Source organism: Fukomys damarensis, unplaced genomic scaffold (genome assembly GCF_012274545.1).
Source record: "Fukomys damarensis isolate Sample0158 unplaced genomic scaffold, DMR_v1.0_HiC HiC_scaffold_8, whole genome shotgun sequence".
Taxonomy (NCBI): Eukaryota; Metazoa; Chordata; class Mammalia; order Rodentia; family Bathyergidae; genus Fukomys; species Fukomys damarensis.
In genome coordinates this window covers 10839866-10852461 of record NW_022900920.1, presented here as the reverse complement: position 1 = coordinate 10852461, position 12596 = coordinate 10839866, and the positions used below count along the sequence as shown (strand labels likewise).

The 12596-nt window shown below is 41.2% G+C and overlaps 1 protein-coding gene across 4 annotated transcripts in view; it reads left to right on the top strand.

The window, feature by feature from the left end:
• The window catches only part of Ptpre (protein tyrosine phosphatase receptor type E), a 134271-nt gene that overhangs the window by 41045 nt on the left and 80630 nt on the right, over positions 1-12596 (top strand). For 3 of the 4 annotated variants that reach the window (XR_779506.3, XM_010620768.3, XM_033761358.1), the window contains exon 2: positions 4148-4170. The gene's annotated coding sequence lies outside the window, so the exon portion shown is untranslated. Of the gene's footprint in view, positions 1-4147; positions 4171-7680; positions 7781-12596 lie in introns of those variants that run through there. The other variant, XM_033761359.1, reaches the window with a different exon arrangement.

The following is a 12596-nucleotide window of genomic DNA, read 5'->3' as shown; positions in this document are numbered from 1 at the left end:
TCTTTTTCAGGGTGGCTTGAGGCTGTGGGGTAGGCCTAATTAGATTTTACCAAATTCCTTCATTCTGGGGAGACCTCCCTCCCCAACATCAGTAGCTCCTTCCAGATTTTCATGAATTAGAAAATACAGAAATCAACAGCTTTGCTGATGCCTGGAAGGTAAACAAGGAAACTGTGAGACTTGGCAGAGTATGATATCAGTGCGAATCTGAAGCCTAGATGACTCAGAAACATTATGCACTTTCCCTCATCATTTGAAAACCTTTCTGAAAGCAAAGTGAAGTTGCCTGACAGTCTACGGAGACAACCGGAGAGCCACTGCCGAGGCCCCGTCAATTCCCCTGCATGTGATCATGTGATTGGGTCTCTATTATTTTCTTATTTGGAGTAATTGTCCTGTTCAGCTGGGCCAGGCCCTGTAAATTTATGGTCATAGTCATTGAGCTTGAGGGTTACCCTGGTTGAGAGGAAATGACTTGCTATCCCAATGCTCTGATTCATTCATCGGGATAGCCCCATGTCTTTGGAGGAAAAAAAAGAGCCCAAGAGAATGCAGCCAGGATTGCAGAACTTGGCCCAGGGGTCTGATCAGTCACAGCACAGTTTCTTTGAGACCAACGTCCCCAGTATTTAATGACACGATGTAGAGTTTTGTATGTCCTTGCTTCTATAACCTTAATCCATCATAAAAGTATCACATTTTAGTTACGTTATGCCTGTTAAAATGTGCATGTAAACATTTTAAAATAAGATGCAAATGTGCACCCCAAAACATTGCTGACCTTTCAAAGAAGCTTGCTGATAAGCAGCATAGTCACTGCTCCATCAAATACTGACAATATATTAGGCCATGGATGTGTATAAAAGACATTTTGTTTTTGTCCGAATTGGGAAACATTGGCCATGTTTGTCCACCTGAGGAATAAACAGCTTTAGTTTTTCTCTTAAATTGGACAGTGCCAAGGGACTGGCTCTGAATACTGTAGTTTTATTTTCTTCTTTGCAAGATTTGGATTTACAGTAACTTGCTGGGTTGGTCTTTCCTTATCTTGTGAACAATCAGAACAAAGCCCCACCACTGAGTACTTCCTTTAGGAGTGCGGACTGTTAAGGCTGAACTTGCCTGCCTTCCCCACCTTCCTTAGGGTGGAATTGTCCCATCCCTATGTTGTCAGGGTGGGCTGGGCTCCCTCCCTGCTCCACTCCCTGGACTCAGAATGTCATGGCTTTGTGCTCCTATTCTGTGGCTGGGCTGGTGCAGGCCTGTGTGGCCTGTCCTGTTCCAAAACACCATCTTGTACCTATTGGAAAGACATGGACAGCCTGGGTCTTTCCATGTATTGAGAGACCATAGAATATAGTGGTTCTCTCCCTAGAACTAGAAGAGATTTTAAGGAATGAATGACCCAGTGTCATTGTTGTCCTTAACGAATGCCTTTCTGAGGCTCTCACTGTTGTAGACAGTGTTCCAGACTCTAGAAATTAAAGAGAAGGCCAGAGCCTGCCGTGAAGGACTTACAGCTTTACCAAGGGACAGAGATATAGCCAAAGCAAAGCAATGCAAAACAAAACTAAACAAAAGCAAATAAAAGTGAATTACAGTGCAGGATGCTTTCTCCAGAGACCCAGACAAAAATGTGCTGGGGGAGCACCCCTGCTGCTCTGCTGTCTGCCTTATGACCCAGAAGAAGGGCTTATCCAGCCTCAGGGTCTCCATCTTTAAAGTAGCTCTTCTTGCCTCATAGGACAGTTGTGAGATGTGAGTGAGATATCACAAACAGCCCACCAGGAACTTGACAGGTACAGTGAACCTAACATCGTCTCTACTTCCCCTATTGGGAGGATGTTGACCTTCAAGATAAGAGCAGGAAGTGTCCAGTTTGTGGAAGGATGTTGTGCAAACTTCTCCGTCACCCAGCTCCTCAGATCTGCCCATATGAACCACTTTCTCCAACCCTATTTTCTCATGTGCTCCTTTCACAGTTTTTAAACACTTTGCTCAATGTTACAGTGACTACATCAGGGTCCTGGACTAAAGGAAATATTCAATTAGTAAAGATTTACTTTAGAGGACCCTTGGTTGTTTGGTTTGGGCTATAATTCTACACTTAGAGAAATTTGGTAGTCACATTTTCATATAATCAAATATGAACTACAAAACAGCAAAAACACTTAAGCAATTTGTAATAACCATTGTTGAGTGATTCTTGACTCCATGCAAACATCACAAGTCACACTTCTTAGCATCTTCCCTGGCTTTTGAGGGAGTGACGGGGTAGACTCTTATGACAAATTATTCTACAAAAAGGAAGTTTGCCTATCCCTTGTGGTCATCAGTTACCACCTCCTGCCTAACACTCAGTACTTCTCTGCTCTGCTCTTATGCTTTAGGTTATATGGGACTTCACAACACACATTACTTGGCAGGTTGTCACACTGTTGAAGCTTCCCTAGTAGATGCTGTGGTGTTATATGGAGTATCTTTTAAATTGAATTTACAGTGATTCACCATCAGTTTATATAAATACCACTGATTTTTATATATTAGATTTGCATCCTGTGATCTAAACTCACATATTAGCTCAAGTAACTTTCTGTGGATTCTCTGGACTATCTATGTAGACTATAATGTCATTTGAAAATAAAAGTTTTCTTCTTTTTCCTAAGTCCTATATATTTTATTTCTTTTTCTTGCCACATTGCATTGGCTAAGATTTCCAGCACAATGTTAAATATAAGTAGTGAGAGCAGACATCTGTGCTTTGTTCCCAGTACTCGGGGGAGTAGCACTCAGTAACCACCATCATGAACAATGTTAGCTATTGATTTATCCAAGTAGGTTTTAAAATCCCTTAGTAACCAGAACTCTTTCTCCTGCTTCTTTGGCTTTGAACCTACTTCATGAGTCACCTATTTTAATTTATAACAATATAATGGTTTATAACAACGTGTTTTAATTTTGTACTGCAAATCTTGATTGTATTTGGTTTACAATAGCCAGCCTTTGCCAGGACTGAGAGAACATGTGGTCTCTTTTGGTGGAAAACAGCATGTACTGCATTACTTGTTTTAAAATAGTGACAATCAAAGCATGATTCCACCCTTTTAGCAGCGTACCTGTGCAATTACAACTGAGCATAGTCTCTGCTCACAGTTAGATGGCAGGCTAAAGGTCCTAATGTGAGACTGCCGTAATGGCCACTCACACAAAAACTGAGAGCTATGTCCATCACCTGAAGAATGCATAACCAAAGTATGGTAGGCAATAAAATATTATTAGTCCATAAAATACTAGTACATTTGACAATGTGGATGGACCTCAAGAACATTATGCTCAGCAAAAGAAACCAGTTGTAAAATGCCACATATTGTGTGACCCTATTTATAGCAAATGTCCAGAATAAGGAAATCCATAGAGACAAAGTAGATTATTGGTTTCTGGAGGATAATAAGAAGGTAGGACTCAGGTGCTAATGAATTCAGAGGTATGGGGTTTCTTTTTGGATGATGAAAATGTTCTAATGCTATATTATAGTAATGTATTGCTGTTTGTGAATATACTAAAAATCATAGAATTCCACACTTCAGACAGGTGGATTTTCTGGTATGTAAATTATATCTTAACAATACTATTTGAGTAAAAGAACATGAGGGCTAAATTAATGGCCAGGCTGCATCACGATGACACTGGGTAAATTGGGGGGAAGGGGATTATCCTCAGCCAAGTTTAAAAAGGCCATCTTCAAGGAAGATGAGCTGAGGTGAGTGTTTCAGGGGGAAGAAAACTACATATGCTATGTTAGGACTCCAGCAGCCTGCTGGAGAGTCTTGGGGGATGGGCCTCGACTCACTTCAGGTCTAGGCCCGTGACCACACTCCATCACCAACTGACAACTAGAGATCACGAAAGGGTTAGGGCAGGAAAGCTGATGAAAGAAAGCTGATGATTACAGAAAAAGAAGTTATCATCAAGATAAAATAGTCCCCAGGAGATTCTGAACAACGAAGCAAAAATGAGCAAATCCACCTAGTGCTGTTGGTAAAAAAACAAAAAGTAGCTGCAGTCAAGAACTAATACCAGCTTGGGCCGGGGATGTAGCTACCAACCAACCAAAAACTAACTTTTTTTTCTCTTCTTTCTATTTCAGACTATAGCCCTTGTTTTTCCTTGGTGAGTACAAAACTTTCAAAAAATTATTTCTGATGTGTAGTTAACTGGCTTTAAAAAATGTATGTGGAATGATATTGTTAGAGGAGGCTTATCTTCTCAAGAAAAAAGACCATATGGTCAGTAGGTGTCATTTGGCTTTTATACTTCAACTTCCTTGAGCAGGCTCATTTCACCTTTGTGTTACATTTTTTTCAAAAATTTGGCTCAGCTTCTCAGTATCCTGAAACGTATTACTGAGAATACAGTTTCCACATGTTTTCCTTTCTCTGACTTGTCACTACTTTTAAAGGATCTTGCCTTATCTCAGTGGCACACATTTGGCACCTGTTAGGGCACATGGTGGAACGTAATTGCACTGATAGTAATTGCTTCTTAAATTGATCAGCTAAGGGAAAAATTATTGAAAAGGAGCTTTCCTGGATTGCACTCTTGGTAAAAACCAGTTGGTATCACATATTTAAGGCCTTTTGGAGCCCAGGCAATAACAAAATTCCATGATTTTGATATTCTTAGAAAAAGAAAACTTTAAACACCATGTGTTTAAAGTTAATGAAATCAATGCTTTAAGTTTTCTAGAGAAAGAAAGGGAAGGCAATCTGAGAGTTTCGAAAGTGGCTGTAGCACATGTGCAGGTGATACATGAAATACTCTGCATGTACTCTGCCCTTAGCACCATGATGCTGGCAACTAAGCTTTATTCCCTAATTGTATGACCTTGTATGAAGCAGTTTATCTGTGTTGCAGAATTATTTCAGGGTCATTGGATCAGTTCTTTTGCCCTGGTTGGCCCTTTCTTTTAGCTAAGGAGCCTTAGTGGCCTATTCCATCTGGGCACGAATCATTATGGTTGTTCTTGGTGTGACGGAAGGCATTTTGGTTGCATGGATGTTTCTCCATAAGGAATGTGTAGTGTAATCAATAATTTATCAAGCTAAAGATGAAGGAAGACTCCATTTGCTACCCACCAAACTGATTTTGCTAGCCATATTCTCTGTTGAAAGTCACATATGCTGAATGGTTACTTGGGTAAATGTCAGTGGTGATATTAAAAAGGAGGATTATTACAGGAATAATATTCTTATGGTAAAGAATTAATTGCAAGAAATCTGCAATTCTTTATTGCCTCTGAATCCTAAGCAGAAATGTTGACTTGTTTATATTGGTTCAAATACAAATTAAATATGATGCCATTCAGAAGAAGTAGGTCCAAGTGCTTTATGAATGTGCCTACTATGTTGGAATAAAATGAAGGTCAGACCCTAAATACGGGAGATGGTCTCTGGCTTGTTACAAGCATATGTCCTCTGTACCCTTTGACTCTCCATTTGGTGCTGGCACCTCCACAGTCATCTTGCTTTTTGCCCATCCTAAGATTTTCTGGCCTCTTGGCTGGTTAACCTTCTACCAGTCAGTGAGTCAGCAGTTCTCCAGCTGAATGATCCTGTGATAGGTATTTGCTGGGCTTTTCCAGTCTCCTCACCATGGTCTCAAACCCAGCAAGAGATTCAGAAATCAGTATCTGTCCAGAGGTGATGAGCCTTTGTCCAAGAGGTGACTGCTTGTACCTCCTTATTTGCACGGTGGATATATTGTCGCCAAAGTAGCCCACAGCATCTCCCCATCCATCACCCCCATTTCAGTGCTCCTTTAGGAAACTACTGAGTTCCTGGGTTAAAAGTGCTTGTCACTGCAGAAATCTTTTTGATGTTTAAGCACAGAATTCCTGTCCATGTTCTCTTATCCACTGCCTTCATTTGTAATCTTCCCACTGGCTACCAGCATAGATTAGTCTGTTCCATTTTGGTTGTTGAACATTTGGAACTTGGTCCAGAGCTTCAGGGTTTCAATTGATAGAAGTAAATTTATTCTAACTTGTGGATTAGAAACTTGCTTTGAGTGGGTTAGAAATAAACACATGTCTACCTTAGGTGGGGTAGTGAAGCTCCCTGAGGTTGGATGGAGACAGTCACAAACCATCCAGTGGGCTGGCTGCAGAAGAGTACAGTAGGCCCTTGCTGAATGGACACATTAACCCAAATGACCCCTTTTATCCTCTACCCACCTCTTTTTAGGAAGATTGTGACATTTAAATGAGATGCCCCAAGGTGAGCACTTAATATATTAATGTCAGCTAACATTATAGCTGCTATTCTTACTAGTAACATCATTACAGAGTTAAGGCAATGATTTCCAACTTTTATAGAAAGCATTTAACTTGGTTTGGATGTATATGGTAATACTATTCCAGCAATAATTCCTTTTCTAGAAATAATCCCTGATTTTTTCATTGAAAAAAAATCCTACCAGGTTAACATTTGACTTTCCAAAAAAAGAATCAGGTTTTTTCCCTGTTGAATTGTATTTCCAAGGCTTCTTAACCAGAGCCACCCTTTCCTAGGTTTTATTTTTCTTTTTTGCATTTAACAGTAGACTTGTGGAAGTAATACTATAGTCCATGTCAATGACCAAAGGCAACCAAAGTTCTTTCAACTGGAGAATGCTTGCAACTCTGTGGATTTTAGTGGCTTAGTATTTAATGCAATGGAATTTAAGAATTAAGAATTTATGGATGACACATAATTAAGGCTTAAATACTTTCTCCAGACTCTGTAAGTAGCTCAGCCAGTAGTGCACTGAGAATGGCAGGTCTTATATTTTTATACCTCGGGGTATCTACTATTAAGTAAAATTAAATGATACTGTAACTTGACTATTGCACTTTGGTTCGTGGAAATACCAAAGGAATAAAAGACAACTAAATTAAAGTGCTCATATTAACAGATAATTTTAATTTTAAAAAGTACTTAGGATAGTCATTCACTAGCTTGGTGTTCTTTAATGATTCATGCCTCCTTCTTTATCACTTTTAGTACAAATGAGTTTTCCCTACCAAGTCATTTTTCTTTCTTAGTGTAAGTGTGAATGAGCACCATGGCAAAAAAAACAAACAAAAAAACCTGCAATTTTTTTGTAATAAAGTTCCTGGGGCAAGTCTGTATGCTAACAGGTAGACAAATGCCTTGATCTTGCTTTCTGGCTATAGCAGCTGGAGTGACTGGTTTCAGCTCGCAGGACAGAAACCATCTCCTCTGCTTGCCTTTGGACTGCAAAAGGATGGGAAAACTAATACAAATGTTCTAAGGGATGTGTTCCCTGACTCCCTCCTTTGCTTGTACCTGAGCATTCTGTTAGTGGCCATTGAATCTGCAGGCATCCTCTCCAACAACAGTGCTTCTCCCAATAATGAGAAGTTTCTCTTCTGCAATCTGCAACCAGAAGCTGGCAACCGCTGGGATTAAGGTGCCACAGATTAATCCCTCAATAGTTCCATCCCCTGCTCCCCACCAAAGATTCAAAGATCTTCCAAGAAATGCCTTGGAAGAATCAAGTAGGTAATCCTTTGTCATAGAGCATACTAATTAGTCACCGTTTCCACTTAGAGGAAACAGGAACACAGCTTTCCCATATAAACTCGTGTCTCCTACGGGGCTTGCAGCAGACATAGTACAGAGCTGGAATTCTTCTAGAAATCCTTTTTTTCAAACAACAGGGAAACATGGATTCTCCAAGGCCAGGATGGCTCTCCGGCATCATCCCAGTAGAACCAGAGGTAAAGAGGGATCTACAGGGGAGCTTTTCTTCTCACTTTGAGTTTATGTTGTGCTTGTTTATATTTTAATGCAGTGGAATTGCTTTAAATTATAAAGTATGGAACTATAAGGGATGGAAATATTAGATTAAAGATTATTATCAAGAAACCTTCATTAAATGAAAAGTTGGCAAGTTCATTAGCTAATGTTATCCAACTCTATGCAGGAAATCTAGGTTTATGTTTCAGGAAGCCATTTGTACTCCACCACAGCTCAGCCAGTAGTGCACTGAGGATGGCAGAGAGGATGTCTGTTTGGGCCTCCAGGGTTGTTCCATAGCGTAAGATTGACCATTCTAGAAAAGCAATCCCTAACTATTTTGGAGACCCTAGGGTGGCTGAGTGACTCATGAAAATCCACCCATTGTAAGCTGGATATTTTCTACTTTAATAAGCAAATCCACCCTCTTGATTTTCCTTCAGAACTAGATTTGTGAAGTGGTATTTTAGTTAAAAGTGACACATGGATAAAGTGTGGGACACCTGGAGCAGGGTAGTGAGCAGGTCTGCAAGGAATTTGTCTTGAGTACCCAGGGATCAGGCTAGCAGGCTGTGCAAGCTTTCCCCTCTGTGGCACTCACTTTGTAGAGGCAGATGGCCTTGGCAGTTGCAGACCCTCACCAACTGCCTAAGGTGTGGCATCATTCAAGTTGGAGGATAGAAGACAAGACATTTATGGATCCTTCCGGGTGTGTGAGTTATAGGACAGTGTCTCAGACCCACTGGGCCACTGTATCAGGAACAAGGTCATACCAAATGCGAGGCCAGGGACCAGTCTCCCTGAGATGGAAACTCACCCTCAACAGCAGACCCATCCATGGAAGGATTTCTCAAATGAGTCGGGACATGGAAAAACAGGAGACTAAATGCCCTCTATTCAACACTGCCAATCTGAAGTGACTTTTTAAAACTTCCTATTATGAGGCCAAGTTTAGCACAAAGTGTTTCAAATATTAGGAACATAAGGATCTCTATGGAAATGCTGAACAAAAAATGTATCACATAATAGATTCTCTAAACTGCTTTTCTCCTTTTTAAATAGAAATATGTATAAGTAAATAACAAAAATCTGATTTGTGTTATTTCTGATGAAGACTGAATTTCAAAAACTTTAAAAAACATATTTAACTGATTCCAAACAACTCGCCCAAGACTGTTCTGTTATTAGAAATGGTATAGGTTAGGGCGGGGGATTTAGCTCAGTGGTTCCTCTGCCTGCCTTGCAAGCACAAGGCCCCGAGTTTAATCCCTGGTATCAAAAAAAACAAAACAAAGTGAATGAGTGTGTGTGTGTGTGTGTGTGTGTGTGTGTGTGTGTGTGTTTGTGTTAAATCTACTCTGTTGCTGCTGAAAGATGAATTTTTAAAAATGTTATTGTGGGTGGAGGTCATTATTGGGCAAACAGGACTTGATGTATTTCCTGTTTTTCCAGATAATTTAAATGCCTTATGCTTAGCATAAATTGCACGTGTGATAAAGCACATGCACATAAAGCACTTCACAGTATGCAAAAGCATGCTCAAATTCATTATCTCATTTGGGCCTCATGAAAACCTGCAGATAATAATCTAGGTATGACTGGTCACCGCCACCTGAAAGATGAGGAAACAGAAACATAGGCAGGCTGGAGAAGCAACCTGACAGGACGGGGTGGGGGAGAAGTAAAAAGAGAAGGAGCAACGTGATGACATGATAGCCTGGTGTGTGTGTGTGTGTGTGTGTGTGTGTGTGTGTGTGTGTGTGTGTGGATGTTTACCTAGATTACATACAGCACCTGGACATGGAATGTATATATGATAGCAGATCAGTCTTGGAGAGTTGTCTGAAATCCATTAAATGCAATTATCAACAAACCTCCAGGGTTCCATCCAGCCCAAACCTGGTTCCTTTCAAAGCTGAGCACCAGTCATCTCCTTTAACCATCACCAAAGGTGTGGCTCAGCCCTGACAAAAGAAAAACAAATTCCATTATGAAAAATACTATCTCACAGTTATGAGAGCAGTAGAGAGTATTAACGAATGAGCGTATGTCCTGTGGATCCCCAGATAGCTTATGGGTAGATAATTGTATTTTGGAACAACTTCATGATCATTTGCCTTGATCTTGGCCGGGCTTCCCAACTATTTCCACATGTTATCTGCTGACCAAATCCACTTCTCTAACAGTGGTGCTCACCCCTTCCCTTCCTGGATGAAGCCGTACATAGTTGATCATCTTCCTGACAACCAGCACCTATCCTGTGCCGTTTACTTTCCCTTCCCCCTCATCCGCATCTGCTCTCTCACTGCTTCCCAAAAGAAGCGGGGACATTTGGAAAAGAGTTTTGTCAATGGAAAAGTGGACTTGACAAGCAGTCATTTTCTTTCCGTAGTGTTGCTTATTTGCTGGAAGTGAACATTGTAGATCTATGAGTTTTGACTTTTAAACCTCAAACAGAAACATTAGTTAACAAAGCAAAAATAGTTTCCTCACTGTTCTGAGATCCATTTTGGCAAATAGCTTGGGAGAGGAGCCACGTGATGGTTTGTTTTACTTGCAGGTGTGGTTCACTGTGAAGGCCAAATAGTCTGTTTGGAAAGCAATGACATCCCCAGGACTGCCCTGCCCCCTCTTGGGGGAGCTCGCAGTAGGAGTCAGACTGGAAAGTGTACGTTGCTGGGATAAAGTTAGAGGTCCCAGATGCACACCACTGAAGCAAGATCACATTCAGAAGAATCACTATTTTCCAAACCTATTTTTGGCTGCTTTCCAGTTTGAAGCCAGCACTGACATTCTGTTATGTTGTTTCCTGTTGTGGGTGGATTGATTTAATTTTTAATGAGTGATTCACTGCCCATGGCTCTGTGTTTTCCTCCTGTTGGGATGAGAATTAAGTCATGTTTCCTTTAAAACATTATTTTTTATATAAACTGAGTAATGTGGCACTCAGCATCGGAGACAAAGGAACATGGTAATATCCCTTATGAGGTGGCACTTAACCTACCCAGGCCCCTAGGAAACGACAATCTCATGACTGCTGTATTATCTAAAGAGGAGACAATCTCCTTTACTCCAAGTGGCCTTTGTCTCAGTAGCTTGGGTCTGGCAGCCCCTCTAGTCCATGAGGATTACTAACAAAGCAACCTAAAAGTGTCCACAGACAGCAGGAAAGGTATAACTCCTAGAAGAAACCAAAAGGGAAGACTGGAGGGTAAGAAGACTACTTGAGAAAGTCAGTCATGGTGCAACAAGATCTGAAGGAGCACAGGACAGGCTGGTGAGGGCAAGATCCCAGGATTCTGTGCCAGCTCACTGCATGGCTGTCACCAAGTCACCAATTTCTAGGACATCAGTATCCGCTCCCAGGGAGGACCTGGAGCCTCCCCTGCAAGGCTGTGAAATTCTCTCCTTCCAAGCTGGGGCCCTGGAGGAAATAGAAAAATTCTAGCACAAAATTAACTGCACAAACAATAGTCTAAAGCAGAAGTGAGAACACTAAAAAGCTGACAAAGGATGTCAGTTGGGTGTTACTTTTCTCTTGAGATGATCTGATTCTGTTGCTTGTTTGTTTTTGTTTTCTTGATGCCGGGGATGGAACCTAAGACCTAAAGGATATTAGGCAAGTGTCTACCCCTGAACCACATCCCCGGCTCCAAAACCATCTGCTCTTAACCCAACCTATCCGTCCTGGGCTCAGGGCTTGCTGTTGCTGAGCATCCGTGCAGAGGAGACACCTTGCACCAGGGTAGCTGCTCACCAGATGTCCCAGATAAGTGGAACTCAGGAAAAATCTGGGAGCTCTGGCAGCCAGACAGCAGGCCCAGAGCAATAGCAGCCACTGCTCCCTGTGCTGATGGGCCCTCACCAGAGATGCAAGTGCTGCATTGCCAGGTGGCCAAATACTGAGTCAAAAACCTTCTCTAAGAACCTAGGTACCATGTCTGAAACCCAAATATTCCAAAACCAAGGGCCCTATAACCAATTGGGACATCTCTTCAGGAACCAAACATCTGGTCAAAAAAATCAAGTACCTCATCTGGGTACTTGTAAAACTGATGAAATAAAAATTGTCATTTTTTTTTTTTTTACCAAAACATGTTCACTTGACCCCTTTCTGGTCTTTATCTTAAAATGAAAATATTATTGCTTTATTTCAGCTGGGCTGTAACATATTTTTATAACAGTATCTGCTATTATTTATAGTAGTACTCTGGGAAATTTGGAAAATTTTGAAATGCCACTAGCCACAGAGCCTAGTGGCCTGAGTGAATATAAGCGGAGAATTCTGAAATTTTTAGTTGGGATTCTATGAAAAACAGACAGCCAAAAAAAAACAAAAAACAAAAACAAAAAAGACAGACAGCCACTGCTAATAAGTCTTAGTGATCCAGGCATTACTCCTCTAAGGCTCTTAAATCCGCAGCAAATTACTCTCCTCAAGGACACGGCTAAAAGAGAATGAAATACTCTTCTTGAGAAGGGAAAAGTCAAACTCCAAGGAGGGCCTGCTGATACAGAGCTATCAGTCGAAAATGCATACTTCATTCCGAGAGGCTGAGGAAGGACACTCACGAGTTTGAGCCCAGACTGGGAAGCCTCACAACTCAGTAAGACCTTGCCTCAGGATTAAAACAAACTTAAAAAGGGCTGAGGATGTAGCAGAGCAGAAGGCCCTGGATTCAATTCCCAATACTAAGAGAGCAAGAAAGGGAGAAGTGGTGGGGGGGAGAAGGAGAGGAAAAGGGGGAGGAGGAGGGGAAGGGGGAGAGAGAGAGAGAGAGAGAGAGAGAGAGAGAG